Here is a 14,354-nt window from a genome sequence, read left to right on the forward strand (position 1 = left end):
TATATGAACAATAAACAGAAAAATAGAAGAAAAAAAAAAAACATGAAAAAAAATGAAAGCAAATAATAAAGAAAGATTGTTAAAGAAAAAATGGTTATGACTGCTACTGGAGTACTGTGTTCAGGGAATCCAGAACAACCACATATTATATTCTTATTGTCCCTCGTTTAATCGTTGCTAGCAAAACCTATGCTTTAAATAAAATGCTTTTATACTAACTTTTCATACATTAAATTTGATTTCTAAATCAAAATATACCTAAGTCAGGTTTCAGTGTAAGATATTTATAAAGTAGCCAGTATTAAATAAATTGTTTGAATATTTATTTTACAACTTGAAGGTCTATTTTGCAACTGTAGCTCATTTTCTTTGGCTCTACTTCAAAAAAAAAAAATAATAATAATAATCCTTTTGTGTCTCACATGTCTTAAATCATCTTAAGACATCTTAAGTCACTGCATGTGTTTAGGAGCTGGTTGATCACATCTGAGAAGTGCTTGTAAAAGGAAGCAACTTTGTAGTATCTTTTATTCCAACAAGTTAATCAGTAAATCCTCTCTGCTTTCATTGCGCATCATCTGTAAACTGAAAAGCTGAAGGCTGACTTGCATATTTGCTAATGCACTAATGCAGTAAATGATAAGAATATGTAAGTGGTTGATTCTAATCACAGCCTTGTGAAGCTATATTGCAGAAAGCAGAATTAAATCCATAGGGCTACCCTGGACATCTGTTGTGTGGAGCTCTGACTTTGCAATTCCTATTGACAGCTACATCAAACATCCGAGTGCTTGAAATATTTGAGTGAGTGACCAGAACTCTTTAGGCTCAAATGAGATGCTGCATTACTGCATTAATAATTAGAGGAATGTTCATCAGTTCAGACATCTACAAGTTAGACTCTATATTTCTATCTAAACTCTGAATTTTAAATAGACATGTTTTCTTAGAATGTAAGAATATTTTACCATTGTGTGCATTGACACAGCTAATCATAGCAGCTAATCATAAATGAGCAGATTTGTAGAAAGATTCAAGCATTAAGCGTTATCTGGAGTATTATGTTCAGGTCTGGGGCCCCCAATACAAGAAGGAAAGGGAGTTGTTAAGGTCCAGAGGAGAGCCACAGAGATGATAGAGGGATGGAGCACCTCCCCTACAAAGACAGGCTAAGGGACATGGACTTGTTCAGCCTGGTTAAAAGAAGGCTACGGGGTGACCTCTTGGCAGCATGTGACATGGAGTATGGAGAGATCAACTTTTCACAGTCTCAGCAAAGATATATTATGCTTCAAATTATGATAGATTCAAAGAAAAACAGAGATTATGCATGGAAAAGGGATGACAATCTGTTAAGCTTATTACTAAAATGCTATCAATACTGAAGGCTTTTGTGGGGTTAAGAATGTAAACTGGGAAATAATATGTAAGAGCCATTTAAAGTTCAATAAATATGCAGTAGAACCACATGACTCAAGAAGTTTTTGAGCCAAAACTAATTCAAAAGTAGAAGAACACTGTCTGGAAGCAACATACCTATTTTTATTTTTTTTATATATACACTTCTTACCAGATCCCAAAGAGATGGCCTTTTCTTACATTTATATATATATAAAAAAAAAAAAAATATGGCCTTTTCCCTCTCAAGCATCTGTTTTCTCACCAATACCTGGCATTTTCTCCCAGAAATACCAGCTTTCTCACGGATACATGACCTTCTCCCCCCCACATCAGACATTTTCTCCCAGAAATATGTCATTTGAGCACAGAGATCAAGTCTCCCCGAAAAAGCACTTTTCTGAGAAATACCTGACATTTTCTCTCCAAAATACTACTTGACACTCCTCCAGTGGACATTTTCTCCCGTGTTTACCATATTTTCTCCCCGAGACCACTTGGCACACCAAAAATACCGCAGTTGCTCTCCTCTACAAGACAGTCTTTCCCACCGTTTCCCACGTTTCTCCCTCATTTATCTCATTTGCTCCCTGAAGTTCCAGCTTTCTCCTCCTTCGATGACATTTTCTCCCAGAAATTCCCGTTTTTCACCCAGAGGATGGCATCTTCTTCCAAAAAGAACACCTTAGCTCCCAGAAATACCAGCTTTCTCCAATCCAATGAGATTAGCTCCCAGAAATACTGCTTTTTGCCCAAACACACGATCTATTCCACCACAACTATCATGTTTTAATCCTCAAGAATACATTTTCTACCAGACCTATGCCATTTCCCCCCACAAATACCACCCTTCTCCCAAATACGTGGCATTTCCTCCCACAAGTACTACTCGGCCATCCAAAAGAGGACATTTCCTCCCCAAAGAAGGAGACTTGCTCCCTGAAAAAACAGCCTTCTCCCCAAACAGATGAAGTTTTCTACCTTAAATACAGCTTTTCTTAGATATGCTTCACGCTTCATCCACAAAATACTATATGACAATGCCAAAGGTGACTTTTTCCAACAAAAATACGATCTTTTCTCCCACAAATATCACCATTCTCCCAAACAGATGACATTTTCTACCACAAGTACTACTTCACACTCCACAGGATGAGACTTACCATCATACTTTTCTAGACTTCATATCACAGTTTCCTCCCAAATTAGATTTCCTTCCAGACATACCAGCATTCCCCGAAACAGAGGACATTTTCCCCCGGAAATACCATCTTTTCTCCCAGAAATGCCAGCTTTCTTACAAATACTTCACATTTCCTCCCATTTACACTACTTCACACTCCTAACAATCCTACGGCCGTTTCATCTCCCAAATGTGTTTCTGCCAGAAATACCAGTTGTCTCTTAAATATATGAAGCTTTCTTCTTATACAATCCTCAAGATGACATTTTCTCCAAACAGAGGACATTTTCTCTCAGAAATACCAGGACTCGTATGAATATTTCAATTTCCTCCCGAATATACAACATTACACTCCTCAAGAGGACAGTTTCATCCAGAAATGTGGCATTTTATCACACCTAGACCATTTTCATCCCCAATAGAACTCATTTTCCCCCACACATACCACTACTCCAAGAAATAGCTCCCATTCTCTACCAAAAATGCTGCTTTACTCTCCTCAAGATCACACTTACCCCCATCAAGATGGCAGTGTCAAAGAAATACCAGCTTCTGCCCCCCAAAATAGGACATTTTCTCCCCAAAACAAGACATTTTCTCTCAGAAATACCACTTCTCTTAGAAATACCTCCCATTTCATCCCAGGAATACTACTTGACACTCCTCAAGATCACACTGACTCCCATCACAATGGCCTTTTACTCCCACATACACCAGGTTTCTCAGAAATACACCACATTTACTCCTACATAGACCAGGTTTCTCCCAAAGATGGCATACATTCACCCAGAAATTCCTGCCTATTCTTCAAAATACGGCCTTTTTCCCCAAAAAAAAACCAGCTTTCTGACAAACACATGTCATTTTCCAACCAAGTCTGCTACTATCTCCCAGAAACAGCCGGTTTCCGAGAAATACCTGACGTTTGCTCTCCCAAATACTACTTGACACTCCTCCAGAGGACATTGTCTCCCCTATTTACCACGTTTTCTCCTCAAGAGACCACTTGGCACACCAAAAAGACCACCGTTGCTCTCCAATACAAGACATTCTTTCCCACCGGTTCCCACTTTTCTCCCCCAGCTATGTCATTTCCTCCCAGAAATGCCACTTTTCCCTTGGAAATTTCACCTTCTCTTCCAAAAAGAGGAGATTTGCTCCCAGAAATACCCCTTCTCTTACAACTGCCACACGCTTTCTCCCCAAAAAGCCTCCATGACAATGCCAAATGGGACACTTGCAGCCAAGAAGAGGACGCCTTCTCTCAGAAAGACCACTTTTCTCCCCAAGAGAGGAGATTTTCTCCCAATTGGATGACATTTGCTGTAAGAAATACCCGTTTTCTTCCCTCAAGAGGACATTGTCTTTCCCACTGAGGACATTTTCTCCCAGAAGTACCGCTACTCTTAGAAGCACCTCCATTTCCTCCCAAATCTACTCCATGACACGCCTCAGGATGACACTTACTCCCCGATTTGGGGCATTTTCTCCCAGAAATACCACTTCTCTCCCAAAGGGATGGCCTTTTCCCTCTCTAGCATCTGTTTCCTCACCAATACCGGGCATTTTCTCCCAGAAACACCAGCTTTCTCACACATACGTGACCTTCTCCCCCCATCAGATGTTCTCTCCCAGAAATATGGCATTTGATCACAGATATACTCTTTCCAGGGAATACCAGGTTTCATAAAAATACCTCATAATTTCTCCATGAAGTTCGTTAGCAAGATGACATTTTCACCCTAAATAGGAGATTTTCTCTCAGAAATGCATGCTTCCCCCTCACAGAACAGCATCTTCTCCCCAAATTAGGACATTATCTCCCCGAAATACCACATTTCTCCAATCCAATGACATTATCTCTACGGAGAGTTTGCAGTTGCTGCCCGTTAAATCGCTTTTCTCCCCGAATACCACGTTGTGCTTTCAGAGAGGACGTTACAGAAAGAAAAAAACCCCTGTTTTCAGGAAATGCAGTATTCTGAATTCGCACGTTCTCGGCATCGCAATTTCGCTAATTCGCTCTCGTGGGTCGACAGCGCCACTCTCTGTAAACCGCTTCGGAGAGTCTGCAGTTGCTGGCCGGGAAATCGCGGTTCTCCCCGAATGCCGCTTTCTGCCTTCAGCACCGGTCTCGTCTCTCTCGGATGCCGAGAAAGGTGCGACTTCAGCCGATTGCTTTTCATCAAGAAGCGGCTTCTTCTGCGCACATCGCATAGGAGCGGTTCTGACTTCTCCTTGTGTCCATGCATTCTGCACTACGCTTCTCTCTCATTCTTATGCCGTTCCTCTTATTCCTAGCGACATTTCGTTTTGGTGTGTTTATCCGATGCTACATTTCAGCATTCTGTGATGAACAGAGTAGATGGGAAAAGCCCCTCTAAACAGGCAGCTAGAAGTTCCAGGAGAGACACACGTTGTGCTTTCAGGGAGGACGTTAGAGAAAGTGGAGAGATGTGGATTCTATCCTCCGGAGAAAAAAAACCCTGTTTTCAGGAAATGCTGTATTCTGAAATCGCACGTTCTCTGCATAGCAATTTCGCTATTTCGCTCTCGTGGGTCGAAAGCAGCACTGTCGCTGTACCATTACGGAGAGTTTGCAATTGCTGGCCGAGAAATCGCGGTTCTCCCCGAATGCCGCTTTCTGCCTTCAGCAGCGGTCACGTCTCTCTCGGATGCCGAGAAAGGGCGACTTCAGCCGGATGCTTTTCTCGGACGAGAGGCTTCTTCTGCTCACATCCTAAAGGAGCGGTTCTGACTTCTCCTTGTGTCCATGCATTCTGCACTACGCTTCTCTCTCATTCTTATGTCTTTCCTCTTATTGCTAGCGACTTTTCGTTTTGGTGTGTTTATCCGATGCTGCACTTCAGCATTCTGTGACGAACAGAGTAGGAGGGAAAAGCCCCTCTAAACAGGCAGCTAGAAGTTCCAGGAGCGGCACACGTTGTGCTTTCAGAGACGACGTTACAGAAAGTGGAGAGATGTGGATTCTTTCCTCCGGAGAAAAAAAACCCTGTTTTCAGGAAATGCAGTGTGCTGAATTCCCACGTTCTCTGCATCGCAATTTCGCTATTTCGCTCTCGTGGGTCGAAAGCAGCACTGTCGCTGAACCACTACGGAGAGTTTGCAGTTGCTGCCCGTTAAATCGCTTTTCTCCCCGAATACCACGTTGTGCTTTCAGAGAGGACGTTACAGAAAGAAAAAAACCCCTGTTTTCAGGAAATGCAGTATTCTGAATTCGCACGTTCTCGGCATCGCAATTTCGCTAATTCGCTCTCGTGGGTCGACAGCGCCACTCTCTGTTAACCGCTTCGGAGAGTCTGCAGTTACTGGCCGAGAAATCGCGGTTCTCCCCGAATGCCGCTTTCTGCCTTCAGCAGCGGTCTCGTCTCCCTATGATGCCGAGAAAGGTGCGACTTCAGCCGATTGCTTTTCATCAAGAAGCGGCTTCTTCTGCGCACATCGCATAGGAGCGGTTCTGACTTCTCCTTGTGTCCATGCATTCTGCACTACGCTTCTATCTCATTCTTATGCCGTTCCTCTTATTCCTAGCGACATTTCGTTTTGGTGTGTTTATCCGATGCTACACTTCAGCATTCTGTGACGAACAGAGTAGAAGGGAAAAGCCCCTCTAAACAGGAAGCTAGAAGTTCCAGGAAAGACATACGTTGTGCTTTCAGGGAGGACGTTACAGAAAGTGGAGAGCTGTGAATTATTTCCTGCGAAGAAAAAACCCCCTGTTTTCAGGCAATGCATATACTGCTGAATTCGCACGTTCTCGGCATCGCAGTTTCGCTTGTTCTACTCGTTTCGTCACGGAATGCTGAAGTGTAGCATCGGATAAACAGAGAAAAACGAAATGTCGAAAGGAATCAAGGGAAAGACATAAGAATGAGAGAGAAACGTAGTGAAGAATGCATGGACACAAGGAGAAGACAGAACCGCTCCTATGCGATGTGCGCAGAAGAAGCCGCTTCTTGATGAAAAGCAATCGGCTGAAGTCGCACCTTTCTCGGCATCCGAGAGAGACGAGACCGGTGCTGAAGGCAGAAAGCGGCATTCGGGGAGAACCGCGATTTCCCGGCCAGCAACTGCAGACTCTCCGAAGCGGTTTACAGAGAGTGGCGCTGTCGACCCACGAGAGCGAATTAGCGAAATTGCGATGCCGAGAACGTGCGAATTCAGAATACTGCATTTCCTGAAAACAGGGGTTTTTTTCTTTCTGTAACGTCCTCTCTGAAAGCACAACGTGGTATTCGGGGAGAAAAGCGATTTAACGGGCAGCAACTGCAAACTCTCCGTAGTGGTTCAGCGACAGTGCTGCTTTCGACCCACGAGAGCGAAATAGCGAAATTGCGATGCAGAGAACGTGGGAATTCAGCACACTGCATTTCCTGAAAACAGGGTTTTTTTTCTCCGGAGGAAAGAATCCACATCTCTCCACTTTCTGTAACGTCGTCTCTGAAAGCACTACGTGTGCCTCTCCTGGAACTTCTAGCTGCCTGTTTAGAGGGGCTTTTCCCATCTACTCTGTTCATCACAGAATGCTGAAGTGCAGCATCGGATAAACACACCAAAACGAAAAGTCGCTAGCAATAAGAGGAAAGACATAAGAATGAGAGAGAAGCGTAGTGCAGAATGCATGGACACAAGGAGAAGTCAGAACCGCTCCTTTGGGATATGCGCAGAAGAAGCGGCTTCTTGATGAAAAGCAATCGGCTGACGTCGCACCTTTCTCGGCATCCGAGAGAGACGAGACCGCTGCTGAAGGCAGAAAGCGGCATTCGGGGAGAACCGCGATTTCTCGGCCAGTAACTGCAGACTCTCCGAAGCGGTTTACAGAGAGTGGCGCTGTCGACCCACGAGAGCGAATTAGCGAAATTGCGATGCCGAGAACGTGCGAATTCAGAATACTGCATTTCCTGAAAACAGGGGTTTTTTTCTTTCTGTAACGTCCTCTCTGAAAGCACAACGTGGTATTCGGGGAGAAAAGCGATTTAACGGGCAGCAACTGCAAACTCTCCGTAGAGATAATGTCATTGGATTGGAGAAATGTGGTATTTCGGGGAGATAATGTCCTAATTTGGGGAGAAGATGCTGTTCTGTGAGGGGGAAGCATGCATTTCTGAGAGAAAATCTCCTATTTAGGGTGAAAATGTCATCTTGCTAACGAACTTCATGGAGAAATTATGAGGTATTTTTATGAAACCTGGTATTCCCTGGAAAGAGTATATCTGTGATCAAATGCCATATTTCTGGGAGAGAACATCTGATGGGGGGAGAAGGTCACGTATGTGTGAGAAAGCTGGTGTTTCTGGGAGAAAATGCCCGGTATTGGTGAGGAAACAGATGCTAGAGAGGGAAAAGGCCATCCCTTTGGGAGAGAAGTGGTATTTCTGGGAGAAAATGCCCCAAATCGGGGAGTAAGTGTCATCCTGAGGCGTGTCATGGAGTAGATTTGGGAGGAAATGGAGGTGCTTCTAAGAGTAGCGGTACTTCTGGGAGAAAATGTCCTCAGTGGGAAAGACAATGTCCTCTGGAGGGAAGAAAACGGGTCTTTCTTACAGCAAATGTCATCCAATTGGGAGAAAATCTCCTCTCTTGGGGAGAAAAGTGGTCTTTCTGAGAGAAGGCGTCCTCTTCTTGGCTGCAAGTGTCCCATTTGGCATTGTCATGGAGGCTTTTTGGGGAGAAAGCGTGTGGCAGTTGTAAGAGAAGGGGTATTTCTGGGAGCAAATCTCCTCTTTTTGGAAGAGAAGGTGAAATTTCCAAGGGAAAAGTGGTATTTCTGGGAGGAAATGACATCGTTGAGGGAGAAAAGTGGGAACCGGTGGGAAAGAATGTCTTGTATTGGAGAGCAACGGTGGTCTTTTTGGTGTGCCAAGTGGTCTCTTGAGGAGAAAACGTGGTAAATAGGGGAGACAATGTCCTCTGGAGGAGTGTCAAGTAGTATTTGGGAGAGCAAACGTCAGGTATTTCTCGGAAACCGGCTGTTTCTGGGAGATAGTAGCAGACTTGGTTGGAAAATGACATGTGTTTGTCAGAAAGCTGGTTTTTTTTTGGGGAAAAAGGCCGTATTTTGAAGAATAGGCAGGAATTTCTGGGTGAATGTATGCCATCTTTGGGAGAAACCTGGTCTATGTAGGAGTAAATGTGGTGTATTTCTGAGAAACCTGGTGTATGTGGGAGTAAAAGGCCATTGTGATGGGAGTCAGTGTGATCTTGAGGAGTGTCAAGTAGTATTCCTGGGATGAAATGGGAGGTATTTCTAAGAGAAGTGGTATTTCTGGGAGAAAATGTCTTGTTTTGGGGAGAAAATGTCCTATTTTGGGGGGCAGAAGCTGGTATTTCTTTGACACTGCCATCTTGATGGGGGTAAGTGTGATCTTGAGGAGAGTAAAGCAGCATTTTTGGTAGAGAATGGGAGCTATTTCTTGGAGTAGTGGTATGTGTGGGGGAAAATGAGTTCTATTGGGGATGAAAATGGTCTAGGTGTGATAAAATGCCACATTTCTGGATGAAACTGTCCTCTTGAGGAGTGTAATGTTGTATATTCGGGAGGAAATTGAAATATTCATACGAGTCCTGGTATTTCTGAGAGAAAATGTCCTCTGTTTGGAGAAAATGTCATCTTGAGGATTGTATAAGAAGAAAGCTTCATATATTTAAGAGACAACTGGTATTTCTGGCAGAAACACATTTGGGAGATGAAACGGCCGTAGGATTGTTAGGAGTGTGAAGTAGTGTAAATGGGAGGAAATGTGAAGTATTTGTAAGAAAGCTGGCATTTCTGGGAGAAAAGATGGTATTTCCGGGGGAAAATGTCCTCTGTTTCGGGGAATGCTGGTATGTCTGGAAGGAAATCTAATTTGGGAGGAAACTGTGATATGAAGTCTAGAAAAGTATGATGGTAAGTCTCATCCTGTGGAGTGTGAAGTAGTACTTGTGGTAGAAAATGTCATCTGTTTGGGAGAATGGTGATATTTGTGGGAGAAAAGATCGTATTTTTGTTGGAAAAAGTCACCTTTGGCATTGTCATATAGTATTTTGTGGATGAAGCGTGAAGCATATCTAAGAAAAGCTGTATTTAAGGTAGAAAACTTCATCTGTTTGGGGAGAAGGCTGTTTTTTCAGGGAGCAAGTCTCCTTCTTTGGGGAGGAAATGTCCTCTTTTGGATGGCCGAGTAGTACTTGTGGGAGGAAATGCCACGTATTTGGGAGAAGGGTGGTATTTGTGGGGGGAAATGGCATAGGTCTGGTAGAAAATGTATTCTTGAGGATTAAAACATGATAGTTGTGGTGGAATAGATCGTGTGTTTGGGCAAAAAGCAGTATTTCTGGGAGCTAATCTCATTGGATTGGAGAAAGCTGGTATTTCTGGGAGCTAAGGTGTTCTTTTTGGAAGAAGATGCCATCCTCTGGGTGAAAAACGGGAATTTCTGGGAGAAAATGTCATCGAAGGAGGAGAAAGCTGGAACTTCAGGGAGCAAATGAGATAAATGAGGGAGAAACGTGGGAAACGGTGGGAAAGACTGTCTTGTAGAGGAGAGCAACTGCGGTATTTTTGGTGTGCCAAGTGGTCTCGGGGAGAAAATATGGTAAACACGGGAGAAAATGTCCACTGGAGGAGTGTCAAGTAGTATTTTGGAGAGAAAATGTCAGGTATTTCTCAGAAAAGTGCTTTTTCGGGGAGACTTGATCTCTGTGCTCAAATGACATATTTCTGGGAGAAAATGTCTGATGTGGGGGGGAGAAGGTCATGTATCCGTGAGAAAGCTGGTATTTCTGGGAGAAAATGCCAGGTATTGGTGAGAAAACAGATGCTTGAGAGGGAAAAGGCCATATTTTTTTTTTTTTTTATATATATATAAATGTAAGAAAAGGCCATCTCTTTGGGATCTGGTAAGAAGTGTATATATAAAAAAAATAAAAATAGGTATGTTGCTTCCAGACAGTGTTCTTCTACTTTTGAATTAGTTTTGGCTCAAAAACTTCTTGAGTCATGTGGTTCTACTGCATATTTATTGAACTTTAAATGGCTCTTACATATTATTTCCCAGTTTACATTCTTAACCCCACAAAAGCCTTCAGTATTGATAGCATTTTAGTAATAAGCTTAACAGATTGTCATCCCTTTTCCATGCATAATCTCTGTTTTTCTTTGAATCTATCATAATTTGAAGCATAATATATCTTTGCTGAGACTGTGAAAAGTTGATCTCTCCATACTCCATGTCACATGCTGCCAAGAGGTCACCCCGTAGCCTTCTTTTAACCAGGCTGAACAAGTCCATGTCCCTTAGCCTGTCTTTGTAGGGGAGGTGCTCCATCCCTCTATCATCTCTGTGGCTCTCCTCTGGACCTTAACAACTCCCTTTCCTTCTTGTATTGGGGGCCCCAGACCTGAACATAATACTCCAGATAACGCTTAATGCTTGAATCTTTCTACAAATCTGCTCATTTATGATTAGCTGCTATGATTAGCTGTGTCAATGCACACAATGGTAAAATATTCTTACATTCTAAGAAAACATGTCTATTTAAAATTCAGAGTTTAGATAGAAATATAGAGTCTAACTTGTAGATGTCTGAACTGATGAACATTCCTCTAATTATTAATGCAGTAATGCAGCATCTCATTTGAGCCTAAAGAGTTCTGGTCACTCACTCAAATATTTCAAGCACTCGGATGTTTGATGTAGCTGTCAATAGGAATTGCAAAGTCAGAGCTCCACACAACAGATGTCCAGGGTAGCCCTATGGATTTAATTCTGCTTTCTGCAATATAGCTTCACAAGGCTGTGATTAGAATCAACCACTTACATATTCTTATCATTTACTGCATTAGTGCATTAGCAAATATGCAAGTCAGCCTTCAGCTTTTCAGTTTACAGATGATGCGCAATGAAAGCAGAGAGGATTTACTGATTAACTTGTTGGAATAAAAGATACTACAAAGTTGCTTCCTTTTACAAGCACTTCTCAGATGTGATCAACCAGCTCCTAAACACATGCAGTGACTTAAGATGTCTTAAGATGATTTAAGACATGTGAGACACAAAAGGATTATTATTATTTTTTTTTTTTTTGAAGTAGAGCCAAAGAAAATGAGCTACAGTTGCAAAATAGACCTTCAAGTTGTAAAATAAATATTCAAACAATTTATTTAATACTGGCTACTTTATAAATATCTTACACTGAAACCTGACTTAGGTATATTTTGATTTAGAAATCAAATTTAATGTATGAAAAGTTAGTATAAAAGCATTTTATTTAAAGCATAGGTTTTGCTAGCAACGATTAAACGAGGGACAATAAGAATATAATATGTGGTTGTTCTGGATTCCCTGAACACAGTACTCCAGTAGCAGTCATAACCATTTTTTCTTTAACAATCTTTCTTTATTATTTGCTTTCATTTTTTTTCATGTTTTTTTTTTTTCTTCTATTTTTCTGTTTATTGTTCATATATCCAGATTAAGTCTTTAAAATAATGTCCTTTGTGCTAAACTTTGAAATTATTCGTGGAGTACTAAGTGTTTTGAGTTGTGTTATTTGACTTTGGTGATTGTTTGCTATTCTAGACCAAATGGGTGTAGTTTTTGGTATGTTTGTTCCCAAGAACTAGTATTCTGTCATCAAAATTACTAATTGTTATAAATTATGAAGTGGATATGAATTTGTATATGCACCATCTACTCTTTATGACCCTATGGTCCATTATGCCTGAATTCAAATATAAAAATAACCATTATCAGAACATTTGATTAGACTTTTATACAAACTTGTCTAATCTAAGTACATATTGCTAGAAGATAAATGGATAGCGTTAGGACAGTATACATCTCATACTGAAGTGTTTTAGGAACCTAGGACAAATTATGTTTCTGAATTTAGGTATCTTTCACCAGCTGAGGCACACTCAGGCATTTTGTCTGTCCAGCAGTTGTTGTCTCATCTCATACCTCCTTCACATCTACAGAGCTATAGGGATGTCTTTGTTACTTAAGCATCTCTGGCACTAAGTACCCTAATTCAGCTTTTCTAACTAAACATAGTTTTTACCTCAGCTCAGAAATGCATCTCATTTCTGAAATGAAATGCATGCCATTTGCATTTCAGTTATATCTAACTAAAATGTGTATTATGTTGAATATGTGTTCAGAAACATATGTAATGAATTCAGACTTCTGTGTCTCCTTCTCTCTCTATCTACTGTGTTTAGGATTGAACCTCTAATGGTAGATGCAGTATGTCAATGGTTTACAGGCCAGTTCAGCCTGGTTCCATGACTAATGGGTCAGGGGGACCCACAGACCCACACCTTGGGAAAGGGGGAAGGGGAAAAGGGGTAGAGAGGGTAAAGGGTAGAGAGATGGGCCTAAAAATGAAACAACAATGATCTGAGGAGAAAAGTTGATTTACTAAATGAGATATTGAAATGCAAGATAACACAATATAATATAATATAATCGAAATGGAAGCTAAGAAATCAAATAAAATGAGAGTGTCCAAAAAACAAAGGCCTTACTCTAACGCTGAAGGTGAGATGGCTAGGGAGCACACACGCTGTAGAGATGAGCGGAAAGGAAAAAGGAGATGTCTCATGATTTGCAAACAGTTTTGTTTTCCCATCCAAACAGAAAATAAAAACGTAAAGTCCTCTGGGCTATATAGTTGTCTTCTGAGACAGCTATACCTAGAAATATCAACAATCCACAGAACTGCAGCATTAACTCTTTAACTCCCAGTGCACTACCTGATGTTAAGATGTGAAATACCAATTACAAAAATCCTGAAACTGTGATACAGTTGAAATGCCCCATCCCTTGCAGTGGTTGTATGATGTGACAACCTGTATCGGAATGTTTAATTTTGCAAGCTACAGCATCTGACTTACAGGGAGAGATTTCTTCTGCTTCTGATTGCTCAGAACAAACCCATCAGGGTTAGATACATTAATCTTCTGTGATGCAGACCCAAACACGAAAAGTTAGCTAGCCTATTTGCTGTCATTAAGGAAATAAATAAGATTGACTGTCCCATTGCATCCACAGGAGGGGACTTCAGCTCTTCTGTGAGATGCTCAGTAGTGCTCCTTCTCAATGTTTAACACCATCTGCCTCTCCAGTGTGGCATTAAACACAAATCACACCAGGACTACAGCAAGCTATTGGGAGAAAGACTCTACTGGGATTCCTGTTCTTCCTATAGCCCTCCTGGATGCCACAGGAGTGGCTGTTGTCTTATGTGTTGCCTCAAGTGTTCTAATTTCAGTAACAACAGTAACACTTGAGATAGACAAAGTAAACCTCTTAAAAAGCCCAGAGAAGTCATCTGCTGCTTGAGATAGCTTGCAAAAGAAAATTCAGTTGTCTATAAACGTGTTCTTTTTCACTCTCTACATTTCTTGGACATGGAGGTTGTTAATGATTTTGCATACATCAATGCAAGTGCAATTCACCGTAGTTCTGACATACAGTCTAATTGGCTTTAATATATAATTTTATTTTTTGAATGCTAACGTTTATGTAATGACTTTCTAATTGATTTTTTCTTTATAAAGGACCATTGATTCATTCCCTTCAGTGAAACTCAGTTAACTTTCTAAGAGAATTTATGAAAAGAAGGATGTGCTACTGCTACTTTCTTTCTACCTTCCTTTCTCTCTTCTATAAAATGTGTTATTTCTATTCATAAGCAAGCTTCTGCAAAGATAAACAAAGCTAAACAACTGTGCTTTATGTATGAGTATGAAATAGGTTCCTTATAA

The sequence above is a fragment of the Phasianus colchicus genome, unplaced genomic scaffold (assembly GCF_987193195.1).
Source record: "Phasianus colchicus unplaced genomic scaffold, bPhaCol1.hap1.1 HAP1_SCAFFOLD_76, whole genome shotgun sequence".
NCBI classification, from domain to species: domain Eukaryota; kingdom Metazoa; phylum Chordata; class Aves; order Galliformes; family Phasianidae; genus Phasianus; species Phasianus colchicus.